Raw genomic sequence first — 20,028 nt, forward strand, 5'->3', positions numbered from 1 at the left:
TTTTTTTCCTTCAAAATTTTCCTTGTGATCTGATTTTTCTTGCACAGAATGATAGATATGGAAATATGTATAGAAGAATTCCACATTTTTCAAATATATAGGGTTACTGGTTATCTGGTAGAGAAGGAAGGATGGAGAGAGGAAGAAAACACTTGGAACACATGGTTTTGCAAAGATGAATGTTAAAAACCATCTTTGCATGTATTTTGAAAATACAAAGCCATTATTTTAAAAAATATATATTATTTTTCTTTTCTTGTCCTACACTGCTTTATTCTATAAAATATGGAAGAAACAATACTATGAAGTCAAATAATACCTAAACATCTCCTATTTATATGCCCTCCTGGACCTCAGTTTCCACATCTATAAAATGAAAGAATTGTCAATGATGACCTTATTCTATGAATCTGTGATCATAGATAATTAGCCTTGTGGAGGGGGGGGTAGGAAATCATTTTTAGTATTTTTATTTTTCAGCCTTTATGAAATGCCAATCTTTGAAAAACAGTAAACTTTTCTATTCTGCTCATCTATTAAAAAGTTAATGTTAAAAATCTTATCCAGAAGATAGTAACTATCACCTGTTCAAAATTGGAAATTAAATGAAATTCTGTACATTTTATGTAATAAGATAAATGAATTCCTTGGATTTATTTTTAAAATATTTCTCTCCCTTTATCACTTATACCAGTTCCGCAGTCATTTTACTCTCTTAATTTTGCTGTTATCCCATTCAGGACAAAGAATACATGAGCAGAAAGAGAGGTAGGGATATGAAATTAAAGGTAAAACAAAGAAGTTACAGGGAGAAAATTCCAGGTTCATACTGTGGTCAGTTGGTTTTTTAACAATTTTTCCTGATATTCAGCCATATCATATTCCATAGGCAGACCTAATTTCCTACCCCAGCTTTATACACTCATTCCCAACAAGGACAAAATAGAAAAAGACATTTTTGGGGTAGTTTTGACTTATAGCTCTCCTCATTTCACACCATGTAACTGTTGAAATATGCCTTTGGCTAACTTTGTCAAAATTATGTGATGGAAAATTCAGTTCTAATCTCTTTCATAAAGCTTCCCCTATTCCTGTTTACATTAAATTGTTGCTATCTAAAAACCACATTTTATTTTTTTCCTCTGCCTTGTTCTTTTTATTAGTTTATAAAGTTTTTAGCTTCAAATTTTATCTTTCCTTGCTTCCTTCCCTCCCATTCTGAGATGGTAGGCAGTCAAATATAAATTATATATGTACATTCCCCTATTAGTCCTTTTTTACAAAAAGCCTAATAAAAGAAAAAGAATGAAAAAAGAAAGTGAAAAGTAGCAATATCAATTTTTTTTCCTCTGGAGGTGGATAATATGCAATGGCATCAGTTCTTTGAAATTGTCTCAGATCATTGCATTTCTGAGAATAGCTGTCATTCATAATTCTTCATCATACTTTATTGTTGTTATTGTGTTTAATAGTAACCTGGTCAGCTCACTTTACTTTAGTTCATATAAGATTTTCAAGTTTTTAGTTTTTTGTTTTTTTTTTTTTTTTTTGAAATCATCATGATTGTCATTTTTATAGCACAATAATGTTGCATCACAATAGTATACCACAGCAGTTTAGCCATCCCCCAGTTGATGGACATCCCTTTGATTTCCAATTCTTAGTCACCACAAAAAGAGTTGATTCCCCCCTTTTTTTTTGGATGCCTTTGAGATATACATCTAGTAGTGCTATTACTAGATCAACGTGCATGCATAGTTTTATAGTCTTTGGGCATAGTGCCAAATTGCTTTCCAAAAACGGTTGGATTGTAAATGTTGCAATTTTTTAAAAATTGATTTACCCTATGATAAAATCAACTTTTGTGAAATCTTTCTTCCTCCAATGGAGAATAGTAATTCATCTGTAATTTATAATCTTAAAGAGCTCTTTAAAATATATGGAGATTTGCATCATGAATATACAACTACAACTGAGGCAGCATATTTGCATGGACATTTCCTTAATGCTTGAGAAATTCCTCATGGAATGTTGTTGTGAACAGTCAATAAAGCAATAAGCAATTATTATATTCTTACTATATGCCATATTGTTCCATAAGCTTCCAACATAAAAGTTTTGCCCTCAAAGAGTTTTCAGTCTCAAAAGAGAATAATAATATAATGTGGTACACAGGGAACAGCAATTAGGCCAGTTTGATCAGAACAGACCATGAAGGGAAGTGATGTATAATAAGGCTAGTAAGGAAGGCTGGAGTCAGATTGTGAAAGAATATCAATGACAGACAGAAGAGTTAGCATTTCTTCCTAGAGGCAATAGGGAACTGGAGTTATCTGAGCCGAAAAGTGACTTGGCAAGACCAGCACTTTCATAGAATATTGCCTTGGCATTATCTCCAATATGATAATGTATATAAAGCATTATGTAAATGTAAGCTATCATTAGAACCCCCCAGCATCTAGTATAGTGCTGAACCCACAGAAGTGTTCAATAAATCCTGTTGGTTGCTTGATAGCAGCAGTAGGAAGCCAATGTCTTCTCACTGTTCCGGGTCAGTCCATGAATCTGCAGTGACTGCCATCTTCCTCCTCCACTAGATCCTAGGCTTGGTCCAATTGAAAAACACTGGCATGATTTCATTATTGTTTCTCATTTTCAAAGCACGTCCACAAGTATAATAAAAAATAAGTATTAAGATCTATTATCATTTGGCTAGGAATGAACACATAACATTTTAATAAAGTAGGGACTCTTGTTAATTTAGAAAACCAGTTTATAATTCTGCACATTTTAATGAAGAGTGAGAATGTTTTAAATAGAGGCATAAAGTCAAATACTCATTGCTGCAAATATTCCAATGACAAGATCTTTTTTCCTTTTCATTTTCTACTCTGAAGATTAAGAGACCTATTATCCTCTAAGGGTTGATGCATTATCTTTTTCTACTTCATGGTACTTAGTATGGTGCTATTAGCATAAAAGATACTCAAATATTTGTTGAGGGAATGAGAGGGAGTCATGCAAAATTCCAATAAATAGTCTTTTCTGAATCAAGGATTCGAATTTATATACAAAGTCACAGTGAAAAAGGATTTTTCCTTAAATTTTAATTGATGGTGTTAAATTTTTGTCTGTTTTGGTTTATTAGTAGATATGAGATCTAACATATGTTAATAACAATTTATTATGTGTTATGTAGATGTGATTTTTTTCTCTTCTATGCATAAAATTCTATATATTAAATAGAGGAGTGGTATCATTTACTCAAGGTCCAGAGTTATAGAAGGAACTTTGTTTTTGATATCTGGATATAATGGTGGATTACACATATTCGGAACATTATAATTCACTAACAATCCATCCATTGAACATTTATGATCATAATTTATCTTAGAAAACATTGAAACAAACCTTTGAAATATGGTCTTAAGATATTTAGTTGAGTATTTATTCTATCAAACAAATTATAAATGTGAAATATGTCAAAAATTTTAAAATCTATGCCAAAAATTCTTTTGGCCCTTGCAGCCACCATGTGTTTCTCACTTTAAGTTACAACTGAATGTCATAGGTGAGTATCATCATTTCCCTAACCCAGAACATTAAGTTAAAGTGAAATATTTAACTTAAAAAAAAAGTCAGATGGCCAATGCTATTTTTTTCTTGTGACTTGTTTGATGTTCTCATGGATTGTTTATCGTGCCTAAGTTGCTTCTTAGTTATTCCTAAAAATTAAGACTATTGGTGAAAAGCAGACATAAAGAAAGATCATTTTTGTCAGCCTTCTCCACAGAGCAATTAAGTGACAAAGGTGCAAATAAACCAGAGAGCATAAGAGATATTAAATCTTTGATTATTGAATTTTATGTTCTTGAGAAACATATAAATTATTTTGTATATGGATGATTTATCTCTTCTGCCTATTATAACCCATTGAAGTTGTATGTCAATCCCTTTATTTATGGATATGAATACTCCAACATCTAGTGAGCATAGAGGAGTTTAATTTATATTAGAACCCCATTAAACAGTGTCTTTACAATTAAAGTTGAGGAATTTCAATCTGCCTTTTTTTTTTTCTATAATTTTGATCCAGCACTGCATTCAATGGATGCTTGGTATGGAGTAGATGGAGCACTGTACATGGTCTCTCAATTGTCTGCAAATTTGTTATGTTGCTTTTTGAGCCATATGTAACTGCTATTACAAAAGAAACACTAGTTTTGATGTCATAAATCAAGTGATTCTATTTCCAAGCATTGTAATTATTGTTTTTTTTTTCATTTTAGTCAGACTAACTATCATTATCATTAAGTGATATTAAAGAGCTTCTCTCTCCCAAAGGAGATCAGCACTTTCTCTTAAATATACTTGCCTAGGACACCAAGACTTTAAATAATTTGTCCCAGGAAACAGAGACATCGTGAATGTGTGCCATTTTGTTCCCTGCAGCTATGGTGTTTTAACTAAATTATACTTAGCTATATCTTTAAAGCTTCAATTTATTTTATTGAGTGGATGCTCATCAGTTGGAGAATGACAGAATAAGTTGTGGTGTATGAATGTTATAGAATATTATTGTTTGATAAGAAATAATCAACAGAATTATGTCAGAAAAGCCTGGAGAGACTTACATAAACTGGTGCTAAGTGAAGAGAATAGTGTACACAGCAACAACAAGATCATGTGATGATCAATTCTGATGGATTTGTCTCTTTTCAAAAATGAGGTGATTCAGGACAACTCTAATAGATTTGTGATAGAGAGCTATCAACAGCCAGAAAGAGGACTGTGGGGACTGAACGTGAATCACAACATATTTTTTCACTTTTTGTTGTTGTTTGGTTGCTTTTTGTTTTCTTTATTACTTTTTGTCCTTTTTGATCTGATTTTTCTGGTGTAGCATGATTAATGTGGAAATATACATAGAAGAACTGCACATGTTTAACATATATTGGATAACTTGCTGTCTCGAGAAAGGGGAAAAGGGAAGGGAGAGAGAAAAATTTGGAACACAAGATTTTGCTAGGGAAAATGTTGAAAAATATTTTTGCATATATTTTGAAAATAAAAAGCTAATATTTAAAGAAAACTGTTGCACATATTTAACATATATTGGATCACTTGCCAGTTTGGGGAGCAGTTGTAGGAAGGGAGGGAAAAAGTATGACACAAATTTTTGTAGGGGTGGATGTCAGAAATTATCCATGAATATATTTTGAAAATAAAAAGATTTAATTAAAAAAATACCTTCACATATAAAATAAATAAATAAATGAAATAAATGGATGAATGAATAAATAAGTCAATAAATGAATGAAAAATAATTAAAAATAATCTGGTTGAATCAGGTCTCCACCAACAAATGCCTCACTTTTACCACATTGCTTCCACAATTTGGCATTCTCCTTTTTGTCCTATTAAACAATATAATAGGGATGAGATAGTACCTCAGAATTGTTTTAATTTGTATTTCTCCAATCAACTCCAATTTACAGCACCTTCTCATATAAATATGAGCTATAAATAGCTTTAATTACTTCATTTAAAAACTTTACCCATCTCTTAATCATTCAATAATTGGAAAATGGTTCTTATTTTTATATAAATATGTTTCAGGTCTCTATATCCAAGAAGTGAGAACATTATCATGGAAGTTTGCTTCAATTTTCTTTCAAACTTATGAACCAATTTCGATGGGTTTGAATCACTCACTGTATATATCCTCCATTTTCCCCTCTACTGCAAAATCTTTTACCTTTTTCTTTTTTGTAAGATAATTTACTCTATTCGATCCTTCCCTTTCTATTTCTCCCAATGTATTCTTTTTTTTCTCCCCTTAATTTCATTGATTATAGATACCATCTATTTATATTCAACTGACACCCTATCTATATATTCTCATAAGTGTCCAAATACTAAGAAAATTTTATGAGTTATAGGTAACATCTTCCCAAGTAGAAATATAGAAATTTTAAGTTTATTAGTTCCCTCATGATTTCCATTTCCTGTTTCCTTTCATGCTTCTCTTGATTCTTGAACTTGAAAGTTAAATATTGTATTTAGCTCTGGTCTTTTCATCAAGCGTGCTTGAAAATCTTTTATTTCATTGAATATCCTTTTTTTCTCTTGAAGGAATATGCTTAGTTTCGCGGGGTAGATAATTCTTAATTGTAATCATAATTCCTTTGGCCTCCAAAATATTATATTTCAAGCCCTCGAGTCCTTTAATGTATAAGGTGCTAAATCTTATCCTAACATTGTGTTATCCTAACATTGGCCTCTGAATACTTAAATTGCTTGGTCCTCGTTCTTGTTTTTGTTTCATATTTGGCTGCAATATTCCTGAGATATTTTACTTTGCATATTTATCAGGAGGTCATTGGTTGATTCTTTCTATTATTTATTTTTCCTTCTAGTTCTACAATATCAGGTCACTTTTTCTGATAGTTTCTTGAAAGATTACTTTTAGCCTCCTTTTTTAATTATGACTTTTAGATAATCCAGCTATTTAATTTTTCCCCTGAATCTAATTTCCAGATCAATGACTTTTCCAATGAGATATTTTCACAATGCGTTGTATTTTTTTCTAATCCTTTAGTTTTATTTTATTGTTTCTTGATTTCTTATAAAGACATTAGCTTCATTTTGCTCTATTGTAATTTTAAAAAATTCTTTAGTGAACTTTTCTATCTCCTTTCCATTTGGCCAATTCTACTTTTTAATAAGTTTTTTTTTTTTTTTCTTTTTAGATTTGTGTCTCTCTTTCAATTTGGCCAATTTAGCTTTTCAAGGTATTCTTTTTTCATTTTTTGTACTTTCTTTACCATTTACTCTGTACTAATTTTTTTTCTGTGTTTTATTCAGTATTTTTGGTGTCTCTTTTGCTAAGTTTATTTGTTTTTCACAATATTCTTGCATCAATCTCATTTATCATATCAATTTTCTTCTGCCTCTCAGAGTTGATCTTCAAAATATTTTTTGAACTTTTCCATTGCTTGAGACCAATATATATTTCTCTTCCAGTCTTTGGATTTTGGAGCTTTGAGTTTTATATATTCTTCTGAGTGTATGATTTATCTTGGTTGTTGATTGGTTGAGTTTAAGAGTACACTTTTTTCAAGCTTCAGGGGTTTTGTGCAGCTGCGTTCTGAGATACTTCTAGGGATCTATAAGTTTATGTTTCATACAAGGTTGTATGATCTAAGGAATGATGTGTTTACAACTTTCCTAACTTGTGCCCTGTTTTTTGAGTGACCAAAAGCACTCTTTTGTGCAGTGAAACTTCATGGAGGGGCCCTGTTCCAATGTAGCTGCAAGCTTTTGAGTTTTTGTGATCTTCTCACCAGAATTGACTCCCAGGTCTATGACCTTCATTTAGTATGGACAAACACAGTTTTGCCCCAAGTGCCAATAAAAAGATCCTTGAAATCTCTTTCTGATCAGTTGTTCAAGCTCCCTATCATTTGTAGGCTGAGGGTCCTGGAAGCAGTTGCTGCTGCTGCTGATTCATTGGCTCCAAGGCCTGTTACTGGTTTTTTGGAGAATGTATCTATGTTGGCATGTCCTGAGTTGGGACTATGTGCCACCCTCACTCATACATTTCTTGCCAACCACCAAAGTTGTCTTTGGCTGGAAAATTATTTAGCGCTGGCTTTTTGTGGATTCTGCCAATCCAGGAATTGTTTTATGGCATTATTTAAAGGTATTTGAGAACTCTGAGGGAGATCTCAAGCAATTCTCTGACTTCTCTGCTATCTTAATTCTATCCTGCAAAAGCATTTTTAAAGAACTTATTAATATAAAAAATACTAAAACAAATTGTAGGGATACAAATAAAGGTTTAAGACAACCCAAGTTGTTGAGGAGTTCACATTTTATTGTGGAAAACATAAGGTCATTAGAAAAAAATGTCATGGTACCTAGAAGATCATAGATATTCCTTAAGTAATTTCTACTTATTAAATTTTATCAAGGTCAAACTACCGTGTTTCCCCGATAATAAGACACTGTCTTATTATTTTTTTGGGACTAAAAAACACCAGAGGGCTTATTTTCAGGGGAGGGCTTATTTTATCCTCCATCATGCCCCTTTTATCCTCCATCATGCCCATTTTAGCCTCCATCATGCCCCTTTTAGCCTCCATCATGCCCCCTGAGTGCTTATTTTATTCTCCATCGCTTACTGAACTTACCGAGTTTTTAGATGGTCCTGTCTCAGCTCTACTCCGCGGCGCTGCTCTCAGTAGCGCCAGCAAGCAAATCACCAGGGAAGAAGAGGATGACGTGCTCACTGCTGCAGCTCTGATTGGATGCAGCTCGGAGCGCGACGTGCGTTTCACCCGGGAGGGGAGGGCGGCGCTGCTTACTGAAGGTACCGCTACGCAGCATATAGCGCAGGGGATCACCATGATGACCGTTTTCATAGTAAGTTCGATAGGGCTTATTTTCGGGGGAGGGCTTATTTTAGCGGAATATTAAAGAGTATGTGGGTGTCTTATTTTCAGGATAGGTCTTATTATCGGGGAAACACGGTACTTGACATTATCAAGGACTTTATTAGCAATAACATTCTTTTCTGAGTCATCACAGGCTATGGCTGTTATACAAGCAGGAACAGATGTTATGCCGCATTTCTACAGAGGTTATTTCCAAGGATGATAACAACTAAGATTATGTTCTCAGAAGATTACTTTGGAAGCTTGCTCTCACATAAATTTTAAATATAAGAGATATGTGACCAGGTAGATAGAATTTTTTAAAAGGAGAATCAATTAAAAAAAGATGAAAAAATATAAGATGTTTTTTTCTTCCAATTTATATAGGTGACATTGTAGGCAGTTATTTAATGTTTATTGACTGAGTGGAATTGTCATCAGAAGAATTAGGACAACAAAAAATTCAGCTTATAAAGAAGCTTATGGAGGAAATCGAATTAGAGGCACAATTTCAAAAACTTTCATCACTGACACTTTGTTAGGATTACTAAGTGAGAACTCAGGTTTTCTGGACAATTACAAGGTGAGAACTCAGGTTGACTTGATAGAGGGGGCAAGCTCATTGGCTGGGGTGGTTCTTCCCAGAAGCCCTTGCATTATCCCACGCCCATTCTCTGGGAGGATAAAAGAGACAGCACTGGGCCCAGAGAGCAGATCGGCCTGGAGAAGGATAAGAGCTGGAGGAGATTCAGAGCCAGGATTCAAGAGGAAGACTCTGCATTACATCAGCCCTGACGGGGCTCTCTGCAGGAAGGGAAGTCACTTCTAAGGACAAGAGTTAACAGCAACTGTCTGGAGACAACGGTTCACTACAGGAAGAAGAATCTGTCCGAGAGATTTGAGTAGACACAGCAGATCTCTTCCCAGAGAGTGATCCGGCAGCTTCTAGAGACGACAGCTCGCTACAGTAATGTATAAAAATGCTGAGGATTTATGTGGATTTATTTTGTATCCTGCAACTTTGCTAAAGTTGTGAATTATTTCTAATAACTTTTTTATTATAGCTTTTTATTTACAAGATATATGTATTGGTAATTTTTCAGCATTGATTATTGCAAAACCTTTTGTTCCAACTTTTCTCCTCCTTCCCCCCACCCCTTCTCCCAGATAGCAGGTTGACCAATACATGTTAAATAAGTTAAATTATAAGTTAAATACTACATATATATATATATAAACATGTTCAAACAGTTATTTTGCTGTACAAAAAGAATCGGGCTTTGAAATAGTGTACAATTAGCCTGTGAAGGAAATCAAAAATGGAGGTGGACAAAAAAAAGGGATTGGGAATTCTATGTACTGGTTCATAGTCATCTCCCAGAGTTCTTTTGCTGGGTATAGCTGGTTCAGTTCATTACTGCTCTATTGGAATTGATTGGGTTCATCTCATTGTTGAAGAGGGCCACGTCCATCAGAATTGATTATCATATAGTATTGTTGTTGAAGTATATAATGATCTTCAGGTCCTGCTCATTTCACTCACCATCAGTTCATGTAAGCCTCTCCAGGCCTTTCCGAAATCATCCTGCTGGTCATTTCTTACAGAACAATAATATTCCATAATATTCAGATACCACAATTTATTGAGCCATTCTCCAACTGAAGAGCATCCACTCAGTTTCCAGTTTCTGGTCACTATAAAGAGGGCTGCCACATACATTTTTGCACATACAGGGCCCATGCCCTTCTTTAAAATCTCTTGTGATCTAAGCCCAGTAGTAACACTGTTGGATGAAAGGGTATGCACAATTTGATAACATTTTGAGCATAATTCCAAGTCATTCTCCAGAATGGTTGGATGCATTCACAACTCCACCAATAATGTATCAGTGTCCCAGTTTTCCCACATTCCCTCCAACATTCTGCATTATCTTTCCCTGTCATTTCAGCTATTCTTCTCTCTATTGCACATGATATTTTCATTCAACATGATCAAAGCTTGCATATTTTCAAAGTATTATTTTTTAAACAAATCAAGAATTTTATTTCTTCACACTTATACAATGGGCACATTGTGATATTACATTATCACTCTAGCAATGTAAAGAAAAGAATCATTAAAATCCAAGTTCAATTAACTATGTAATGTATAACATATATTGTGTTGGGTAAACAATGCCCACACTCTCAATGATTTCAGTCCTAATTTTCTTTAAATTTTCAATGATCAGCTCAATAGCTAATGTCTGTAGAGTTTAATGGCTTTCTACATTTTAGTTTACAAGCAATTCCAAACTGAAGCATTTCTAAGTTTAATCAGCCTCCTCAATGATCTCAACGAGCTTCAGTTATTCAGTTATTCCCATTGTTTTTCAACAGATGTGCTATTTTAAGATTATGTGAAAAAAATACAAAGTCTCAATGTAGAAACATAGCTTTTGTAAGTTAAGTTATAAAAATTTGAATTGGATCACAGTGATAACAACACACTGATCTGGGTGGTACTTATTAGACTGGTAGACTGGAGAGCAATACTTGATTTATAAATTTCAAAGGTGTGAAAGACCTGTACATTTGTGGTTGGAGTGGTCTATAATTTTTTTCTGTATGTTTTTGGCAGGATGTGGGACATATTGTGGAGATACTTCTGTTTCAAATCACCTATTAGAGAGTTACCTTAAGGACACAGAAGTCAAATAACTTTTTTTCAGAATTTCATAGCTACTGTCAGAGGCAAGTTTGTTCCCAGAACTTTCTGACTTCAAGTCTAACACTTCAAGTTATCCCCTAGTCCACACTAACTCACTTTACAGATAGTTAAATTAAATACACATAAATCATATTTAACAGTCTTTACCCAGAAATTAAAGTAATTTGCAAAAATAAAACTGTACCTTAAAATTATAGATTTTTATCTGGAATATGTTTTACACACATAAAGTCCTACCTTTTAATTTTAGAAATGATGAAACAGATTCAAAGAGATAAGATTATTTGTCCAGGATTACCCAGGTAGTCAGTGGCAGAAGCAAGCTTTCAACTGATACTATTTGAGTCCAAATCTCAAAGACACTGTATTATATTTTGAAGTTATTTCTTTAGCAAGATTAGAAAAGTCAAAATGTGTGTGTGGAAAAAATATGTAAGAAAAATAAGACTAAAGATATCCAAGATGTTGTAAGAAACAGGACTGAAATCTAGTTCAATACTCTGGTTTTACTTTACACAACTCAAGTAATTTTTTTTGGTTTCTTCTTCCTTGTCATTAGTATATAAAAAAGACTGAAGAACCATAAATATGCATATAAGTAGGGGTAATTCAGATTGCAAGCATAAAAGCATATTTTCTATGCATTCTGTGGTCAGGATGTTGGATGAACTTCTTTAATAAGGGAATTAGATATAATATTATTATTGAAAATATTATCTTCTTATTGCCAATGATTATACTTGAAAGATGAGGAGAGTACATTAGTTTAAATTTTGAGTTCAGAATCTAGTTTTTCTTTCATGCCAGGAAATAGCACATAGGAGACCAAATAATTGAAAATAATTCAAAGTTAAGTGGTTCAGATAAAGCAAATTATAATAAATAGATAAAAGAAAAGTATCATTGATTTAGATCTGGAAGGACAAAAAACAAATTTTAAACTGCAAGACCTTTGAAGGACTAACCCAGATTGACTTCTAAGAAGTTATAACCATTTCTAATCATCATCATCATCATCATCATCATCATCATCATTTGATAGTAGATTTGAATTTGAAAGTGACCAAAAATCAAACATTTAATTTTATTATATTTTTCTAGTTTTATATCTATATCTATATCTATATATATCTATATCTATCTATCTATCTATCTATATATATATATAAATATATATATATAAACTTTCTTTATGTTAGCAGAATAAAATCAGAACAAAAAGTAAAAACCACAAGAGGGAAAAACAAAGAAACAAAACAGAAATGAACATAGCATGTGTTGTTGATTTACATCCAATAATCATAGTTCTTTTTTTCTGATGCACAAGACATTTTGCTGCTGGGCTTTGTCAGTAATGCATAGAAACACTGGTGATATCTTTGAGTTTATTTTATATCCTTAAACTTTACTAAAGATATTGTTTCAAGGGGCAGCTAGGTGGCGCAGTGGATAGAGCACCAGCTTTGAATTCAGGAGGACCACAGTTCAAATCTGGTCTCAGACACGTAACACTTCCTAGCTGTATGACCCTGGGCAAGTCCCTTAACCCCAGCCTCAGGAAAAAAAAAAAAAAAGATATTGTTTTAAGTAGGTTTTGCAATGATTTTTTAGGATTCTAAGTACATCATTATATCATCTGCCAAGAGTGATAATTTTATCTCCTCATTGCCTATTCTAGTTGCTTTAATTTTCTTATTGCTAAGGCCAATATTTCTCATACAATACTGATTAACCGTGGTGATAATGGGCATCATTGTTTTACCCCTGATTTTATTAGAAATGCATCCAGCTTCTCTCCATTACAAATAATGCTTGCTGTTGGTTTTAGAAAGCTACTGCTTATTATTTTAAAGAAAGCTCCCTTTATCCTATGCTCTCTAGTTGTTTTTGGTTTGTTTGTTTGTTTGTTTGTTTTTAAATAGGACAGGGTGGGTACTATATTTTGTCAAATGCTTTTCTTGCATCTATTGAGGTATGCTTTCTGTTGATTTTGTTATTGGCATGCTTGATTATGGCAATATTTTGCTCAAGCCTGCCCTGCATTTTTGGTATAAACTCTACCTAGTTATAGTGTATTATCTTGCTGATAAGTTGTGATCTCTGTGTTGATATTTTATTGACAATTTTTGCACCAAATTTATTGATGAGATAGGTCAGTAATTTTCTTTTTCTGTTTTGGTTCTTTCAGATTTAGGTATCAACACCATATTTGTGTTATAGAAAGAATTTTTAGGAGTTCTTTATTTTTCTAAACACTTTACCTATCATTGGAATTAATTGTTCTTTAAATATTTGGTAGAAATCACTTGGTCCTGGAAATATTTCTTAGGCAGTTCATTGATGACTTATTCAATTTCTTTTTCTAAAATAGAATAATGTCAGTAATTTATTTCCTCTTTTGTTAATCTGGGCAATTTATATTTTTGTAAATATTCATCATTTCTGTTAGATTGTCAGTTTTGCTGACCTACAGGTGGGCAAAATAGCTCCTAATTATTGATTTACTTTCCTTTTCATCACTGGTAATTTTAACCTTTTCATTTTTGATGCTGGTGATTTGGGTTTTTTCCCCATTCCTTTTTTCTGATAAAACTAACCAAATGGTTATCTATTTTGTTTTGAGATTTTCCTTGTGAGAATTCTTTTCAGTGATGATGGATGGATTCTTTCAATGAGTATTTCCCCCTCAGTTCCTGATAGCCTATCAGGAAAATTCTCCTTGATGATCTCTTGAAAAATGTTATCCAGGTTATTTTTGTTTTTTGGTCATAGTCTTCAGATAGACAAATAATTTTTATTGTCTTTTCTAAATCTATTTGAGGTTAGTTGTTTTAATAGTGAGATAATTTATGTTTTCTTACATTTTTTCATTCTTTTCAGTTTGGCTGATTTTTGGTGTCTCATACAGTCATTAACTTCCATTTTCCTCATTCTAGTTTTTAATGTGTGATTTTCTTTAGTTAGCTTTTGTATCTCTTTTTCAATTTGATTAATTCCACTTTTGAAAGTATTTTCTTCAAAGGATTTTTTTTTACTTTTGCATTTGGCCAATTGTAGTTTTTAAACAATTGCCTTCCTTTTCCATGCTGTTGATTCTCTCAGCCATATCTCTCATTTTCCTTTCTTATTTTTTCTTCTACCTCTCTAATTTGACTTTTAAAATATTTTATGAACACTGTTTTATTAAAGCTTTTTCTAAATTCTCAAGAGATATGCATGGACAAGTTTTCAACATTAACCCTTGCAAAATCAATTTCCCTTCTTCTGCTCACACCGTCAAATAGCAAACAAGTCAATGTATCCCAAACATGGCAAAAATATAAGTTCAATACATGTATACATATCTACATAATTATCTTGCTATACAAGAAAAATCAAATCAAAAAGAAAAAATGAGAAAGAAAAATAAAATGAAACCAGAAACCAAGAAAAAGAGTGAGAATGCCATGTTGTGATCCACATTCAATTCCCACAGTCCTCTTTCTGGGTGTAGATGGCTCTTTTCATCACAAGTTCATTGGAACTAGTCTAAAGCATTTCATTGCTGAGAAGTGCCATGTCCATCAGAATTGAACATTGTATAATCTTGCTGTTGTCGTGTACAATGATGATGGCTCATTTCACTTAGCATCAGTTCATGCAAGTCTCTCCAGGTTTCTCTGAAATCATCTTGCTGGTCGATTCTCATAAAACAATAATATTCCATAGTATTTATATACCATAATTTATTCAGCCATTCTCCAACTGTTGTGAATCCACTCAGTTTCCAGTTTGTTGCCACTAAAAATTGCCACAAATATTTTTGCACATGTAGGCTCCTTTCCCTCTTTTAAGATCTCTTTGGGATGCAAACCCAGTAGAAACATTGCTGGATCACAAGATATGCACGATAGCCCTTAGGGCATAGTTCCAAATTGCTCTCCAAAATGGTTGGATTTGTTCACAATTTCACCAGCAATGTATTAGTGTCCGAGTTTTCCTACTTCCCTTCCAACATTCATGTTGTCATGTCCTGTCATCTTAGCCAATCTGACAGGTGTGTAGTGGTATTTCAGAGGTGTCTTAATTTTAATTTCTTTGGTCAATCATGATTTAGAGTATCTTTTCATATGACTATAAATGATTTTATTTTCTTCATTTGAAAATTGTCTGTTCATATCTTTTGTCTAATAATCAATTGGAGAGTGGCTTGAATTCTTGTAAATTGGAGTCAATTCTCTATTTATTTTGGAAATGAGGCATTCATCAGAACTTTTGACTGTTAAAAATGTTTTCCCTATTTATTGTTTCCCTTCTAATCTTGTCTACATTAGTTTTGTTTGTACAAAAACTTTTTAATTTAATAGAATTCAAATTGTCTATTTTGTTTTGAATAATGATTTCCACTTCTTCTTTGGCCACAAATTCATTTCTTCTAGACAAATCTGAAATGTTCTTTTAATTTGTTTATAATATCACTCTTTATGTCCAAATCAGGGACTATTTCAATCTTAATCTAGGATGTTAGGTGTGGAGCAGTTTATAGTTTCTCCCATATGAGTTTCCAATTTCCCCAGAAGTTTTTATTAAAAATTGAATTTTTATCCCCAAAGTTGGGCTTTTTTTGGTTTGGCAAACACTATATTACTATATTCAATAACTTTTTTGTTCTGTGAACCTAATCTATTACACTGATCAATTACTCTATTTCTTAGCCAACTACCCTATTTCTTAGCCAGTACCAAATGGTTTTGATGACTGATGCTTTTAATATAGTTTTTAAATCTGGCATAGCAAAGCCAGCTTCATTTGCATATATTTTATTAATTCCCTTGAAATTCTTTTTTTAATTTTTTATTTATTTTTTAATTTTTTATTAATTTTATAATTATAAAAAAATTTGACACTACATTTGAATGAATAATTTTTATAACATTATCCCTTGTATTCATTTTTCCAAATTTACCCCTCCCTCCCTCTACTCCATTCCCTAGATGACAGGCAATCCCATACATTTTACATGTGTTACAATTTAACCTAGATGCAATATATGTGTGTAAATACCATTTTCTTGTTGCACATTAAGTATTAGATTCCGAAGATATAAATAACCTGGGTAGAAAGACAGTAGTGCTAACAGTTTACATTCAATTCCCAGTGTTACTTCTCTGGGTGTAGTTGTTTCTGTCTATCATTGATCAACTGGAAGTGAGTTGGATCTTCTTTATGTTGAAGATATCCACTTCCATCAGAATATATCTTCATACAGTATTGTTGAAGTGTACAGTGATCTTCTGATTCTATTCATTTCACTCAGCATCAGTTGATGCAAGTCTCTCCAAGCCTCTCTGTATTCATCCTGCTGGTCATTTCTTACAGAGCAATAATATTCCATAACATTCATATACCATAATTTACCCAACCATTCTCCAATTGAAGGACATCCATTAATTTTCCAGTTTCTAGCCACTACAAAAAGAGCTGCCACAAACATTTTGGCACATACAGGTCCCTTTCTCCTCTTTAGTATTTCTTTGGGATATAAGCCCAATGGCAGCACTGCTGGATCAAAGGGTATGCACAATTTGATATCTTTTTGAGCATAGTTCCAAATTGCTCTCCAGAATGGCTGGAATCTTTCACAACTCCACCAACAATGCATTAGTGTCCCAGTTTTCCCACATCCCCTCCACCATTCATTATTATTTGTTCCTGTCATCTTAGCCAATCTGACAGGTGTGTAGTGGTATCTAAAAGTTCTCTTAATTTGCATTTCTCTGATCAGTAGTGATTAGGAATACTCTTTCATATGAGTGGATATAGTTTCAATTTCATCATTTGAGAATTGTCTGTTCATATCCTTTGACCATTTATCAATTGAAGAATGGTTTGATTTCTTATAAATTAGAGTCAGTTCTCTATATATTTTGGAAATGAGGCCTTTATCAGGACCTTTAAATATAAAAATATTTTCTCAATCTGTTACTTCCCTTCTAATCATGTTTGCATTAGTTTTGCAGAAACTTTTTTAGTTTGATGTAATCAAAATTTTTTTATTTTGTGATCAATCATGATCTCTACTTCTCCTCTGGTCATAAATTCCTTCCTCCTCTATAGGTCTGAGAGTAGACTATTCTCTGTTCCTCTAATCTATTTATGATCTCATTTTTTATGCCTAAATCATGGACCCATTTTGATCTTATCTTGGTATATGGTGTTAAGTGTGGATCCATATCTATTTTCTGTCATACTAATTTCCAGTTTTCCCAACAGTTTTTTTCAAATAATGAATTTTTATCCCAAATGTTGGTCTCTTTGGGTTTGTCAAACACTAGATTGCTATAGTTGTACCCTTTTTTGTCCTTTGTATCTAATCTGTTCCACTGATCGACTGGTCTATTTCTTAGCCAATACGAAATAGTATTGGTGACTGCTGCTTTATAATATAGCTTTTGATCAGGTACAACTAGACCACCTTCATCTGACTTTTTTTTTTTCATTAATTCCCTTGAAATTCCCAACCTTTTATTCTTCCATAGGAATTTTGTTGTCATTTTTTCTAGGTCATTAAAATAGTTTCTTGGGAGTCTAATTGGTATAGCACTAAATAAATAGATTAGTTTGGGGAGTATTGTCATCTTCATTATATTTGCTCGGCCTATCAACAAGCACTGAATGTCTTTCCAATTATTTAAATCTGACTTTATTTTTGTGGCAAGTGTTTTGTAATTTTGCTCATATAATTCCTGACTTTAATTTGATGGATGGATTCCCAAATATTTTATACTCTCGACATTTGTTTGGAATGGAAATTCTCTTTGTATCTCTTGCTGTTGCTTTTTGTTGGTGATGTATAAAAATGCTGAGGATTTATGTGGATTTATTTTGTATCCAGCAATTCAGAAATCCTACTTTCCTGTGATTTTTTTAACCTTTTCTAATTCACAAATTTTGTTTCCCTGCACCTCCTGTGAATTCTTTATTTTTTCCAACTCAAATTTCAGGACTTTGTCATTCTCTATCATAGCTTCTTTTTCCTTTCCCCATTTCTCTTCAAACTCTCTTAACTTTTTAATAGTCTCCTCTAGGAGAGAGTTATGTGATGGGGGCAGGTATCATTCCCCTTTAGGATGTTATCTGGAGATTCTCTGCTGTTAGCCTCCTTGGGGTTGGATACCCGGTCTTTCTCTGTATAGAAGGTGCCAATTGTTCTCTTCAGCTTCTTACTCATTGTTAAAAATCTGTGTGGGTTCTGCCCTTGGGGTAAGAAATTTATTTATCAGATTCCTCCTAGATAGGGATACGTTGGCTCCTGTGTCTAGATTAAGAGAGAGCTCTGGGAGAGAGTTCCCCTCCCCCCAGAAGTGATTTAGAGATATTTAACACAGCTGCATTTTGAGGAGTGCCCACTGAAGGACCCTCGCTGTGTGAACTAGTGATTGCCTTAAGACTAGAGCCTGAACAGTAAAAGCATCATAAACCCCAGCCAAAGCCTCCTGTGGGGCCATGGATATTAGCAGCTGATGCAAAAAGCCCCTGTGCTCAAACCAGAAGTGTCTGCCTGTAGAGCACAGTTCCTCCTTTGAAGGTTCCCCTATTATGGGATTTCTGCTGCTGCTGGAGTTTTGCTGCAGGGAGAATTCTACTGCTTCAGGCTGAGCCCTGCACTATGTGTATTAGAGGCTGCCCCGAGCTGTGTACCCCTCTGTTCAGGTTTTTAACTGCCCCAAGGAGAAGCCCTGGGCAGATCTGTTAGGTTGCTTTTGGTTTGGGGTGATTATATTATCTGGCTATTGCTTTAATGTGGCTTTGATTTCTCTTCTGATCTGCTATTTTAAAAAGCAGAGTAGAGCTATCAGCCTATGCCAGATTCTTCTATCTCAGTGGCTTCTCTGATCCCAGAGTTCTCCCCATCCCATTTGGCACAGTGTGCTAGCCCCAATCCAACACTGTCTGTGCTGATCTTTTTTTTTTTTTTTTTCCCTTCCCTCGGAACCGACCTTTTCTGTCGAAATTCCAGAATCTCTTCATCTGGAAAGTTTTGCTTCTAATCCTTGTGGCTTTTATCAGTCTAGTGTTATTTTTGAGGCTGATTTAACTAGTTGATATTGAGGGAAGAAGGGAGCATACAAATTCATGTGTATCTTCTCTGCCATCTTTGCTCCACCCTCTTCCCTTGAAATTCTTGACTATTTGTTCTTCCAGATGAATGTTATTATTTTTTCTAGATCTGTAAAACAATTTCTTTGATTGGCATGGCACTGAATAAGTAGATTAATTTAGGTATTTTTGTCATTTTTTATTATATTAGCTCAGCCTTCCCATGAGTATTTGAGATATTTCCATTTGAATAGATCTTACATTATTTGTGTGGAAAGTGTTTTGTAGTTGTGTTCATATAGTTCCTAACTTTGCCTTTGCTGGTACACTCCCAAATAGTTTATATTATCATTAATTATTTTAAATGGAATTTCTCTTTGTATCTCTTGCTTTGGTGGCAATATATTAAATACTGATAATTTATCTGGATTTATTTTTTATCCTGCAACTTTGCTAAAGTTATATATTGTTTCTATTAATTTTTAATTAATTCTTTAGAGTTCTTTAAGAATATCATCATATCACCTGCAAAGAGTGATAATTTGGTTTCCTCATTACCTACTCTACTTACTTTAATTCCTTTTTTTCTCTTATTGCCAAAACTAATATTTCTAATACAATATTGAATAATAATGGTGATAGTAGGCAACCTGGTTTTATCCCTGATCTTATAGGGAAGGGTTCTAGTATGTCACCATTACCTAAAATGCTTCATGATGGTTTTAAATATATGCTACTGATCATTTTAAGGAAAACCCCAATTATTCCTATATTCTCTAGTGTTTTAAATAGCAACAAGTG

General features: G+C 33.3%; 1 protein-coding gene across 4 annotated transcripts in view; it reads left to right on the plus strand.

Moving 5' to 3' along the window:
- The window catches only part of KHDRBS2 (KH RNA binding domain containing, signal transduction associated 2), a 977,363-nt gene that overhangs the window by 241,562 nt on the left and 715,773 nt on the right, over window positions 1-20,028 (plus strand). The window lies entirely within an intron of this gene.

This window comes from Sminthopsis crassicaudata, chromosome 4 (assembly GCF_048593235.1).
Source record: "Sminthopsis crassicaudata isolate SCR6 chromosome 4, ASM4859323v1, whole genome shotgun sequence".
Taxonomy (NCBI): Eukaryota; Metazoa; Chordata; class Mammalia; order Dasyuromorphia; family Dasyuridae; genus Sminthopsis; species Sminthopsis crassicaudata.